The sequence below is a fragment of the Carassius carassius genome, chromosome 24 (assembly GCF_963082965.1).
Source record: "Carassius carassius chromosome 24, fCarCar2.1, whole genome shotgun sequence".
Taxonomy (NCBI): domain Eukaryota; kingdom Metazoa; phylum Chordata; class Actinopteri; order Cypriniformes; family Cyprinidae; genus Carassius; species Carassius carassius.
The window spans coordinates 10,116,627-10,130,231 of NC_081778.1; the positions used below are offsets into that span (position 1 = coordinate 10,116,627).

At 43.2% G+C, this 13,605-nt stretch overlaps 1 long non-coding RNA gene across 1 annotated transcript; it reads left to right on the forward strand.

Annotated features, from left to right (window-relative positions):
* Nucleotides 1–7,199: 7,199 nt before the first annotated feature.
* LOC132103575 (uncharacterized) lies at nucleotides 7,200–13,321 on the forward strand. Its single transcript, XR_009423408.1, has 5 exons — nucleotides 7,200–7,790; nucleotides 11,879–11,974; nucleotides 12,090–12,274; nucleotides 12,704–12,841; nucleotides 12,947–13,321. It is a non-coding gene; the product is annotated as an uncharacterized LOC132103575 (long non-coding RNA).
* The last annotated feature ends 284 nt before the right edge of the window (nucleotides 13,322–13,605 follow it).

Genomic DNA, 13,605 nt, shown 5'->3' on the forward strand with positions numbered 1-13,605 from the left:
TTTTTTTTTTTAAAACCAGTTATGTACGCGTTCGCCACAGAGCGGTTTGGAGGATGAAATGCAGCTGATTGTCGCTTAACGAGTGCTCAACGTTTAAAATGTTCTAGGACAAATGGCAAAAATAATAATACTAACAAGAAATATTATTGTCCTAGTTGAACTTTTTTTTCTTTTCACAATCAAAATAAAAGAAATCAAACCATGTGAAAGAGTAAGTGAGCCTATACATTTTTGTTTATGGATGAAAGATTTGCCAAACAAACAAACAAACAAATATATATATATATATATATATGCTGAAGAAGGTTGGTAAAAAACTTTGCAGGACAGTATAGGTCCCCAGGAGCAGGGTCTTACCTGCCTTAGCTGCCTTACCTACCTGTGTGACTTAGAACACATCTGAAATTTATGTAGAAACCACTAGATGTCGATAATATCAAAGAGATTTAACCTGTGTTAAAATTATAAGCCATGAGAGGTCCTTAGGACAGGCGAGATTCTATGTGAATCACAATTCCTCATAAGATACTTAGCCAATTGGAGCAGAATTTTGACTGCTTTCTTAAATCGCTATGGTGAGCTAATATTTTCTCAAATCTATGATCTTGTTATCACGTTTTACAATAAAGGATAATTGTCAGTTTTGCTTAGATCTACACACCTTTCACTTTTTGAGACAAAAGCAAAAGATGGATTAATTGTTATTCTTAATACAAAAGCAGAACAACAATAAAACAGTAAGATACAATGACAGAATAGCCTACAAAACATTTATTAACAAAAACGAATAAGATGAGGCAACACCACATGCTGTAGCTATTATAGCCTAATTGGTAATTGGTGCTCTGCATTTAACCCATCCAAGTGCGCACACACAGCAGTGTGAATACACCTTGAACACACACCTGGAGCAGTGGGCAGCTATATCCAGTGCCCGGGAGCAACTGGGGGTTCAGTGGGGGATATCCACGAGACTGCGCTCTACTCCAAAAACCCCCCACCACCCGGCCGTGGGAACCGATCTCGGTGGCTGTAGGAACCCGAGGGTAAGGACAGACGGACGAGGCGAGAGAAAAGGCGATGGAAGGATGAGGAGCGACAGAGACGATAGAGGGGAGAGAGGAGAAAAAAAAAACATTTGTTCCAGTTCCCAGACACATTATTGCTCGGCCCTCCACCAGCTGTGTGAACTCTTCCGCGGTACCTGGCGTTGGCACTGGATGGCCCTCGGTGGACGGCATGACACTCCTCCACTGCCCGGTGGACAGCGACGGCTCCTTCGGTTTTGGCCAGCCGGCAGTAGTCCCCCATTCCCTGCTCTTCCCCATTCTGGCAGATGGCAGCAGGCTCCGGTCCCCTGGCGAATGGCGCCGACTCCTCCGCTCCCTCATGGACGGCAGCCATCCTTCCACATCTTGGACGGCCGGCAGCGAGCTCGTCCGTTCCCCCGGCAACTCACTCAAGCACTCCGTCTCGAGCGTCCACGGCGGCAGACTCATTCTCCCTACTCGATGGCACCGTGGATTCACCTCAGCGGCGAGGGATCTTCTGGAGTGCAGAAGAAAGAGGCGAGAACCGGTGAACATTCAAATGAAACTTTAATAATAAAATAAACACAAAACAGGGAGACAGCCCCTCACGGACGACTGCCGCGCACAAAAAAAACCAAAACACAAAATAAAGCCCAGGCCTGGTCCTCTCTCATCCTTCACTGTCGTCGCTCCTTTTTTGTATCCTTCCGATCTCCTCTGTGGCACTCGAGACCGGTGAGTGGCGCAGGTGTTGCTCATTTCCAAATCACTCCACCGGCCTCACTCCGTTCCCATGACTCTTGGCCGCGCCCCACTCGTCACAGCGTGTTTTCGGTGATGCGTGTAAACCAACAACATGTATCTTAGACCCTATTCCATCTAAGCTCTTAAAATAGGTGCTTCCAGAAGTCATAGATCCCCTTCTGACTATTATTAATTCCTCATTGTCATTAGGATATGTCCCCAAAACCTTCAAACTGGCTGAAGCCTATCATCAAAAACCCACTTGACCCCAAAGAACTAGTCAATTATAGACTGATCTCGAATCTCCCTTTTCTGTCCAAGATACTAGAAAAGGTAGTATCCTCACAATTATATTCCTTCTTAGAGAAAAATGGTATCTGTGAGGATTTCCAGTCAGGATTTAGGACGTATCATAGCACTGAGAATGCTCTCCTTAAAGTTACAAATGACCTGCTCTTATCATCTGATTGTGGTTGTATCTCTCAATAAGTGCTATTGTATCTTAGTGCTGTGTACGACACTATTGACCACAACTTTCTCTTGCATAGACTAGAGCACTGTGTTGGCATTAACGGAAGTGCATTAGCATGGTTTAAATCGTACTTATATGACTGCCATCAATTCGTAGCAGTGAATGAAGAGGTATCATATCGATCACAAGTGCAGTATGGAGTACCTCATTGCTCATTTCTATGGCCATTACTCTTCATGCTTTACATGTTACCCTTGGGAGATATCATCAGGAAACACGGTGTAAGCTTTAACTGTTATGCTGATGATACTCAGCTCTATATTTCTTCGCAGCCCGGCGAAACATAGCAATTTAAAAAACACAGGTGTTAATTAAAACTCTGCATGTAATAACCTAGAATGCTGTCTAAGGCCTGGTTTACACTGGACGCCGAAGCGACGCTGAAGCGGCGCGGAACGGAAAATCACGCGCGGTCCGGCGTCTGCCTGTTCACACCAGATGCATATTCTCCGCGGCGGGCGACAAGCGCTTCTGCTCAGTTGTTGTTTATTCAGAACACATCATGGGTAAGTAAATAACCTCATAAAATGAATACACCATGTTTCTGTAACCAAGAAGTTATGAAGTTAACCATGTGCGTGCGTGTGTGTGTTGTGTTTTTTTTTTTTCCTTTCTAGTCTGTTTAGATACACAAATATGATCGCATTTGTCACTTGCGGTATTTTAATTTAATGCTTATATTTTGACAATTGACCGGATTGTCTCGTGTTTCTTGGTGTGTGGTCCTGCCGGAATTGATGCGGTTCACTAACGGCTCGTGCAAAAAATAGACCAGACGCCGAAACTGGCGCTTCACGGTGCGGGCCGGCTGCGGCACCCATTGACTACCATAGTATATATTTTTTCCTACTATGGAAGTCAATGGGGACCGAGATATGTTTGATTCTGTCATTCTTCCAAATATCTTCCTTTGTGTTCAATAGAACAAAGAAACTCATACAGGTTTGGAACAACTTGAGGGTAAGTAAACGATGATAGAATTTTCATTTTTGGGTGAACTATCCCTTTAAGGTATCTGACACTAAGTGTTGGCAATGGGAATGTGTACTAAAAATATATTTGATATATTTATGATATATTTAACTTAATCCCAAATCCCCCCCTCCCCCCTCCCCGGTCCCCAAACACCACACCACCACAAATAGAATCTAATTTTGTGGGCAACTCTGCACTCGTTAGCTTGTCATTAGCGTTTTCATTCGAACCTATCGCTGTTTTCTTTTCTCCTCTCCTCTCTCTCGCTCCAGTTTTTCACAAGTTCATCAAACAACCGCAGTAAGAATATTTCATCAAGCAAGGTGAGTAATGGCTTCCCCTGCTATTGTTATTTGCACCTCTTGCCACATGTACAGTTTATCTATCTCTGTCGCAGATGAGGGATTCACATGTGATAAATGCAGGGAAATAGTTAGGCTGACAGAGAAGATTTCAGAATTAGAGACAGGCATCCAAACTTTAATTGAGGACAGTAAGAATGTTAGGGCTCTAGATATGGCTTTGGATGCGTCTAGCTCAGGGATTCCTGTGCATTGTTCTGTTCCGGCAACAGAGCCCCTGCAGCAGGGCAACTGGGTGATGGTGAGGCAGCGTAGTCGTGGGTCAAAACACCGCTCTTCTGTTCCGATCAAAACATTAAACAGGTTCTCCCCACTCAGTGATGCACCCACTGAGAAACCTGATGAAAGTGCTCTAGTTATTGGTGATTCTATTGTACGGAACGTGAATATAGAGACACCAGCCACCATAGTCAAATGTTTACCGGGAGCCAGAGCGCCTGACATCTTGGCAAATTTAAAAGTGCTGGCTAATGCTAAACTTAAATACAGTCAGACACTGTAATATGCTCTGGTCCCCTCCCTGCTTACCGTGGTGATGAGATGCATAGCAGATTGTCATCACTCAATGGCTGGATGTCTAAGTGGTGCCCACAGAATAACATAGGTTTCATAGACAATTGGACGAGCTTTTGGGGCAGACCTGACCTGTTGAAAAGAGATGGTCTTCATCCCTCCTGGGCTGGCGCCACTCTTCTCTCTAGAAATATGGCAAATAGTCTTAGCGTTTATACTTGACTAACTGGGGCCCAGGTCAGGAAGCAGACAGACTGGCTAAACCGACCGTCTGGTAGCTGCCTCCCGTCACAGAGGTCAGTTAATTCTCAGCACATAGAGACTCTTTCACCTAGATATCACACTATAGAGACTGTGTCTGTTCCCCGAACTAGAAAATACAAAAAACGTCCAAACCAAGTTAAGATTAACAATTTAATTGAGGTTCAACAAATAAAAAACAGATGCAATATGGATAAACAAATGATAAAGCTTGGCTTATTGAATATCAGATCCCTTTCTACGAAAACACTTTTCATGAATAATATGATCACTGATCATAATATAGATATACTCTGTTTGACAAAACCTGGCTAAAACCTGATGATTACATTATTTTAAATGAGTCCACCCCCCAAGATTACGGTAAAAACATGAGCCGCATCTAAAAGGCAAAGGGGGAGGTGTTGCTTCAATTTATAACAACGTTTAAAGGATTTCTCAGAAGGCAGGCTTCAAGTATAACTCGTTTGAAGTAATGGTGCCTCATATAACATTATCCAGAGAAACAAATGTTAATGATAAATCCCCTGTTATGTTTGTACTGGCTACTGTATACAGGCCACCAGGGCACCATAAAGACTTTATTAAAGAGTTTGGTGATTTTACATCTGAGTTAGTTCTGGCTGCAGATAAAGTTTTAATAATTGGTGATTTTAATATCCATGTTGAAAATGAAAAAATGCATTGGGATCAGCATTTATAGACATTCTGAACTCTATTAGGGTTAGACAACACGTTTCAGGACCTACTCATTGTCGAAATCATTCTCTAGATTTAATACTGTCACATGGAATTGATGTTGATAGTGTTGAAATTATACAGCCAAGTGATGATATCTCAGATCATTATTTAGTTCTGTGCAAACTTCATATAGCCAAAAATGTAAATTCTACTTCTTGTTACAAGTATGGAAGAACCATCACTTCAGCCAATCATCATCGGATTTGCAACGGTGTACATTCTCAGTAGAGATAACGGCGTTGCAACGATGGGAAAGGTAATTAATTCGATTAGTAACGCCGTTATACTTAAACGCCATTACTCCCAACACTGAGCAAGCATGCTCTCTGCATGCATACAGGTGGTGCACATTTTTTTCACAGATGCAGATACACTGAGAGCGGCGCGGTCGTGTGAACATTTCCCCCCCCAGGTTTTCATGGGAAGTAGCAAGTCTTCTCGAGTCAAAAGGCGCAAGTCCAAGTGAAGTCAAGAGTCATTGATGTTAAAGTCCAAGTCGAGTTGCAAGTCTTTGTACATTTTGTCGAGTCGAGTCTTAAGTCATCAAATTCATGACTCGAGTCTGACTCGAGACCAAGTCACATGACTCGAGTCCACACCTCTGCCAAATACCCACAATTACGGTCTTTGCACTTGACTACTACTTCTACGACGTATTTCCTGTATTTGGCGCAAGTATTCTAGTGAGGATGAAGACCACAAGTGTGTGTCAAGCTTTTTAATTACCTGATGGGATACACTTATAGCACTTCAAAAATGCAAGTGTTTACATAGCTTTATTTAAATTAAAATTTTAAATACTTTGCATTTTAAAATCAACTTCTAAATGTCTCGTCAGTAGTCCCTATAACATGACAATTTTAATTTGTGCTGCTTCTAATTAAGTGATAAAAAGCAGTTCCAAATGTTGTACAAAATAAATAAATATAGCAATAAAATGTGTAGCACTTTGTTTTACTACCAAATTATATGTAATATCTAATTATTATTAATATATAGTATTAACTTACATGGGAAAGGTTTCTGCGACCTCTCGCGATCCTGGCAAAAAGTTTTGCGATTTATTTCCACAACATGATGCATGATGGGATACACTAAGCCTTAAATACCGATTTCGAAAACTGAAAAATTTTGTCTTTGGAGGACGCATTCCAACGTTGGAAGGCATCAAGGCACGTCCGAATTCAATATTAGCTTCAGTTCCTGTCTCCTGAGATGCTTTCATCTGGCCAATTTTTTGAAGACAGCATAGATGTATCTTTCGCTGCCTTTGATATCCCACAATCCTGTGCGTTCCATTCTGTGACAGTTAAGCCAAAAATAAAGATGGTGTCTAAAAGTTGCGGTCGGTGTTCAGTTTGTGTGTAAGTGTATGTTTTGATCAACGTTTTCCACTTTTTATGTAATTTCTAGCGAGAAATTAATATTGGAGTAATATAAAATATCCACATAGTTATCACCAAAGCTCTTTATACTTTGCTGTAGATCATTAAACCATAACGCTGCCTCAGAAACCTGTCCAAAATCAGTTTCATGAGGTGCCTTCATGCAAAAACACTACCTGCAAAGTCATTACCTGCCTAAATTTTCAGATAAAGTCTTAGTGTTAGTTTAAGGCCATTGCGATTTGGCGCTTTTAAGATCTGGACAGCCTTGCATACTTACTTCCTGTCGTGCACCAGTGATCTCAAGTGGCCAAGTCCGCAAGTGTGGATATTTGGACAAGGCACAAATACCCACAATTGTAGTCTTGGCCACTTGAGAGTGTGTGCGCGCAGAAGATAGTAAGTGCACTAGACTGTTCCATGTCTTAAAAATGCAAAGCGCACACTAAATAACAATCCTAAATGAAAACTTAATCCACACAATCTCGAACACCACTCTGGAGCGGTATTTAAGGCTTAGTGTATCCCATCAAGCATCATGTTCTGGAAATAAATCGTGAGACTTTTTGCTGAGCTCTCATGAGAAACCTTTCCAATGAATGTTGAATATTAATAATAATTAATAATTTTAAATAATCACTTAATTAGTTACCGCATGTTTTATAGGCACTACTGAACAGACATTTAGAAGTTGATTTTAAAATGAAAAGTATTGAAAATAAACATAAAACTCTGCAATCACTTGCATTTTTGCAACACTGTAAGTGTGACCCATCAGGTAATTAAAAGTTCTACACACATTTGTGGTCTTCATGCTGACTTGAACACTTGGACCAAATACAGGAAACATGTCATATAAAAGTAGTTAAGTGGTCAAGTGCAAAGACTGCAAGTGCGGATATTTGGACAAGGCATCTGGAGGTCTCTGGCCCGTCCAGGAGCTAAGTTTAATAAGCTTTTTTACCCTTGTAGTTTAGGGTGTAGATATTGACAAATGTATATCTTTCATTTTTTTTTCCTGTTTTTTTTTTTTTCTTAGTGATAGTCCAACATCACCCGCAATGAGTGTGGAAAAACCAAACTATGTTTGGACAACCCTAAAGGATGTGATCCTTCAGGTAATTCTCAGTGTTTCTTCACCTCAGTACAGATTATTTTAACTATCTTAAATCTGAAGGTTGAGCTCAGTGGCAACTCCATCGGTTACATTGCATTAGCAGCTGGAGTGACATCTAATGTGGCTCAGGTAAGCACATTTTACAACACACATTCACACTTGTTTATTCTCATAAATACTAAGCTGCATCTAAGAACGACAGGCCAATAAAAGCTTAAGGCTTGTTCAATACTTGCCATCTACTTGTGGTGCAACTGCTCATGTTAATTTGAAAATGTTTGCAGTTTGACTCATCAGAAAACAAGCAACAACATGTAAATGCTCTATATCCCTTTTTTAATTACCTTTACAATGCAGATATTAAAGAAGCAGCATTCACACATTGCTTGAAACATGATGTTAGGTTTTATGCACATTAAACACACCGTGTCTGTAAAGTAAATCTGATTTTAATTGTGTGTGTTAAATAGATATATAATAAATAATTATAAATACAAATGATAAATAGTGTCTTAATTATTCCAACCCTCTTCATGTCACGCTGTCTAGTCTCTGTTTCCCTGGGTGTCCACTAGTGGGCTCACTTCCCCTTAGGCACTTCACCGTAGGCACTAGAATTCCTCTAGTCTGGTCCTGTCTTCAAAGTAATTGCACTCCTTTTAATTGCACCAGGTGCAGTCACTTTATTGTCATTAGCCTCCCTTTAAATACCAGTCTTTCCCTGTTGTTTGTATGGAGTCCTTACCCTTCGTGTGTCCAGCTTTCTCGTCCCCCGAGATTCTTACTGTCTGCTCGTCCTCCGAGTCATCTCGCATTCCAAGTTCCCTTTTCCTGTCCCTTTCCTTTGTTTGTTTTGTTTGGACTGTCTTTTTGGTTTTGACCTTGGCTGTATTCGACAACAATTTGGATTACCCTATATTAAAATACCTGCTATTGGATCTCTCACTCTCCCTGTGTCTCTCTGGTGCACGTTTGTCACAGAAGGACTCCAGCCAAAAGAGATCCAGCGGTATGTCTATTCATATTTCCTCCCCAGTCACCGAGCGGGTGAGGAATGGTTTCGAGGGTACTCGCCTGGTCGAGTTTTGTGGGACCAGGGAAGGTTGCTCAGGAGTGAGTGGTCGAGAGGAGGTCCGGCATCACTCTCCAATATGGCCCCCCGTCGACCCTGAGTTCGGATGGGAGCCACCGTCTCAGCATTGTGGACGGAGAGGGGATAGGAGGCGCAAGTCTGCCGAGCCGAGCAGAATGGCCGCCGACCCAGCACCATTACACAGGATGGCCGCCAACCCAGCACCACGAGGCAAGATGGAAGCCAGCTCAACACCACAGCACAAGATGGCCGCCAGCTCAGCGCCACGAGGCAAGATGGACGCCGGCCCAGCGCCACACCACAAGATGGACGCCGGCCCAACGCCACACCACAAGATGGCCACCAGCCCAGAGCCACTGCGCAGAATGGCCGCCGGCCCAGCACCACTGCCCAGGATGACCGCAGGTACAGCGACACTGCACAAGATGGCCGTCAGCCCAGCGACACGAGGCAAGATGGACGCCAGCACAGCGCCACAGCACAAAGTGGTCACCAGCCCAGCGCCACAGTGCAAGATGGCCGCCAGCTCAGCGCCAATGCCCAAGGTGGCCGCAGAGACGTTTTTGGATTATTTCTCCATGCTGTCAAAGATCCTTGAGATTCCCAGGAGTGTTCATGTCACGTCTGCTGATCCAGAGACTGTTCATGTCACGTCTGCTGAGCCAGCACCACAGTACAAGATGGCCACCAACCCAGCGCCACTGCACAAGGTGGCCGCCAGCCCAGAGCCACTGCAGAGGATGGCAGCTACAGTGGGCTTTCCTGAGTTGAGTCAGGTTCCCGTTGACTCTCCAGAGTCGAGTCATATTCCCGTTGACCCTCCAGAGTTGAGTCAGGTTCCAGTTGACCCTCCAGAGTTGAGTCAGGTTCCGGTTAACCCTCCAGAGTCGAGTCAGGTGCTCGTGGACCCTCCAGAGTCAAGTCAGGTGCTCGTGGACCCTCCAGAGTCGAGTCAGGTGCTCGTGGACCCTCCAGAGTCGAGTCAGGTGCTCGTGGACCCTCCAGAGTCGAGTCAGGTGCTCGTGGACCCTCCAGAGTCGAGTCAGGTGCTCGTGGACCCTCCAGAGTCGAGTCAGGTGCTCGTGGACCCTCCAGAGTCGAGTCAGGTGCTCGTGGACCCTCCAGAGTCAGGGTTAGTCACCGTTGACCTTCCAGAGTCAGGGTTAGTCACCTTCCAGAGTCGAGTCAGGTGCTCGTGGACCCTCCAGAGTCGAGTCAGATGCTCGTGGACCCTCCAGAGTCGAGTCAGGTGCTCGTGGACCCTCCAGAGTCAGGGTTAGTCACCGTCGACCTTCCAGAGTCAGGGCTAGTCACCATCGACTTTCCAGAGTCAGGGTCAGTCACTGTTGACCTTCCAGAGTCAGGGCTAGTTCCTGTTGACCTTCCAGAGTTGAGTCAGGTGCTCGTGGACCCTCCAGAGTCAGGGCTAGTCACCGTTGACCTTCCAGAGTCAAGTCAAGTCACCGGTGATCTTCAAGGACAGAGTCAAGTCACTGGTGATCTTCAAGGACAGAGTCAAGTCACTGGTGATCTTCAAGGACAGAGTCAAGTCACTGGTGATCTTCAAGGACAGAGTCAAGTCACTGGTGATCTTCAAGGACAGAGTCAAGTCACTGGTGATCTTCAAGGACAGAGTCAAGTCACTGGTGATCTTCAAGGACAGAGTCAAGTCACCGGGGTTCTTCATGGGAGAATTCAAGTCACCAGTGATCTTCATGGACAAAGGCAAGTCACCATTGATCTTCATGAACAAATACAAGTCACCAATGATCTTCATGAACAAATACAAGTCACCAATGATCTTCTTGAGCAGAGTCAAGTCAGCATTGATCTTCTGGAATCCAGTATAAACACCATGGGATTACCAGAGTCTCGTCACTTCTCTGTGGAACTATCAGAGCCTCTCCACGTCTCTGATGAACTACCAGAACCATTCCACGTCTCTGCTGAACTATCAGAGTCTCTCCTTGCCTCTGCGGAACTTCCAGAGTCTCGTCACCTCTCAGTCGAACTCTCTGAGCACCCGACTGATCCTGTTGTGGCAACGGATCTTCTGCTTCGCCCTGGGGGGTTTCCGCCTCGAACACACGGTTGTGGTGGTCTTCTGCTCCGCCCTGGGGGGCGTCCGTCCCGACCACACGGTTGTGGTGGTCTTCTGCTCCGCCCTGGTGGCCGTCATGTGATGTCCTTCTTGGACTTGTGTTTTTGTGTTTATTTTTTATTTTTTTGTTGTTCTTTTGTCTGTGTCTTTCTTTCTGTTTCCTCCTATGGACCTGGCCCTCCATCCCTCCCCCTGATACTCTGCCTGTCCACCTCCTTCCTGGGTTTCTTGTCTGTGTCTTTCGTTCCGTTTCCCTAAAAGGACCTGGCCCTCCGTCTCTCCCCCTGATCCTCCGCCGGTCCACCACCCTCCTGGACTCCTTGTTTTTTTTTGTGTTGCACTTCTCTTGTCTCGGTTTTCCCATTTTACCTAGTCGTCTTGTCTCTGTTTTCCCATTTTACCTGGTCGTCTTGTCTCTGTTTCCCCATTCTACCTGGTCCGCTTGTCTCTGTTTTCCCCATTCTACCTGGCCCTCCGTCCCTCCCCCTAGTCCTCCGCCGCTCCACCTCCCTCCTGGTCTCTTGGTGTTTTTGGTTTTCCCTTGGGTTCGGGTGGAGCATCTGGCAGCTGCTCCATGGAGGAGGGGGTAATGTCACGCTGTCTAGTCTCTGTTGCCCTGGGTGTCTACTAGTGGGCTCACTTCCCCTTAGGCACTTCACGGTAGGCACTAGAATTCCTCTAGTCTGGTCCTGTCTCCACAGTAATTGCACTCCTGTTAATTTCGCCAGGTGCAGTCCCTTTATTGTCATTAGCCTCCCTTCAAATACCAGTCTTTCCCTGTTGTTTGTATGGAGTCCTTACCCTTCGTGTGTCCAGCTGTATTCGACAACGATTTGGATTACCCTATATTAAAATACCTGCTATTGGATCTCTCGCTCTCCCTGTGTCTCTCTGGTGCACGATCGTCACACTTCATCTCGCTTTTACATTACTTGAGGCAGTATGCTGACTGCTGTCCACTTAACAGATTACAAGATTAATTTTGTTCTTTCTCATAATAAAATTCCATCTTTTTTTTTCCAGAGCATCAATATCATCTTTGTCTGTGGCAATAATAATGGCAGGTTCTTCTTCCGGACTGCAACACTCATAAATAACACACTGCTGATAACAAATATAGTAAGGGTTATATATTTTAGCATATGAGCACTTTTACAGACCTTTCCCATTTTTTACAAAAATTTGGAATTATCAAATGTTTTTGATATATGGATCAATATCCTTTTTTTTTCAGCCCAATATAAACAATATGCAGGGTTCGATACCACCAAGCTTGATTCAGTGTGTTTTCAGCATCCCCTTTGATGCAAACGCCATCAACTTCCTAAGCAATGTCAATGTCACAAATGTCAACATTAGCAACATTGCTAATTCCCAGCTGAATGTTTTCCGTGACAACCTACAAGGGTTCAACCAATGGTGATTTACTTTGGTAATGGTGAGTTACTTTTCAAAACACTCACAAAAAGCTGGTTGTTATTTGATTCTGATCTCTGCCTTGATAAACAAATCACTTCTGTCAAAATAGCTAGGATCAGTTGAAAATAATTTCCATTCCTGACTTTTAATGCTGGGGAAAAGGCGATCCATGATTTTATTACATCAGGACTGGACTTCTAGGTCTTTTCCTGTCCATGTTTGAAAGCTTACAGATAGTTTGGAATGCAGTTTCCATGTCACTTATCAAATAAGCTAATTTGTTACATCGAACTCCACATCCATGTGAATATACGTATATATTATTTGTAACAGGAAAATGTATAATAAATGCAAAACAGTAATGATTTTACTAGTTATGTATAAACACTGAGCTGATCATGAGCTGTCATTTTGCATTTTGATTCATAGGAACTGTTCTAGGAGAACCAAGAAGTGTACTTGGGTCCTCTGTTCCAGTGAATCTAGCTAATGTCAACTCTACTAATGTTGTAAGCCCCATAGCTAATTCAAAAGACAGCATCTCACTCAACAGCTTACTGAGTCATGGTAAATACTTTCATGGTCCTCCAATGATGTGTTAAATCACAGTTCAATAAATAAAAAATCTCAATACTTACAGTTCAAATAATCCTTTATTTTCCCAATTTACAGCTGCAATTTGCCTTCTCAGTATCTTCTGGCATCTGATCTGAGGGGCCTGAGAGAGATCTGAAGACTAATTGTCCTGTGGGTGGAGTAGTATAGATATGCACTAGCATCAGCATGTTTTGCTAAAGTATTCATACCTCTACTGGTGTCTTTCTTTATTTGATTCTTAGATTATTTGCAAACATATAGGAAACCCATGTATGTTTGACATACAGGGTGTTGGACATGTAAATAAAGCCCATATATTTACATATACATATATAAAGCCCAAGCACATGTATAATCCTTTTTTTTTTTAATTGTGGTCTTTTAATGATCCTCTGACATTATACTGACAGTGGAAATGATCCTGAAAACTTTTTGAAGTTACATTAAAAGCTTATTAGCAAACATAATAACATTAAATACAGTGTTATTTTTTTCTGGGGTCACATCTATTATATACACACTTAATAATATCTTCACAGCTAATTTTGCATAAGCAATATTTTAAGAATCTCTTGTCTATCACAAAACAACATATAATGCAGAGCTAATTGAGAGTGGCATGGTTGATTCTAATGATATTAACAAGTAATAATAAATAAATAATACACAAGTATTCTGTAAGATCTCTTAGACTGAACATTTAAAAACAATAAAATAATTGTAAAATTGCAATT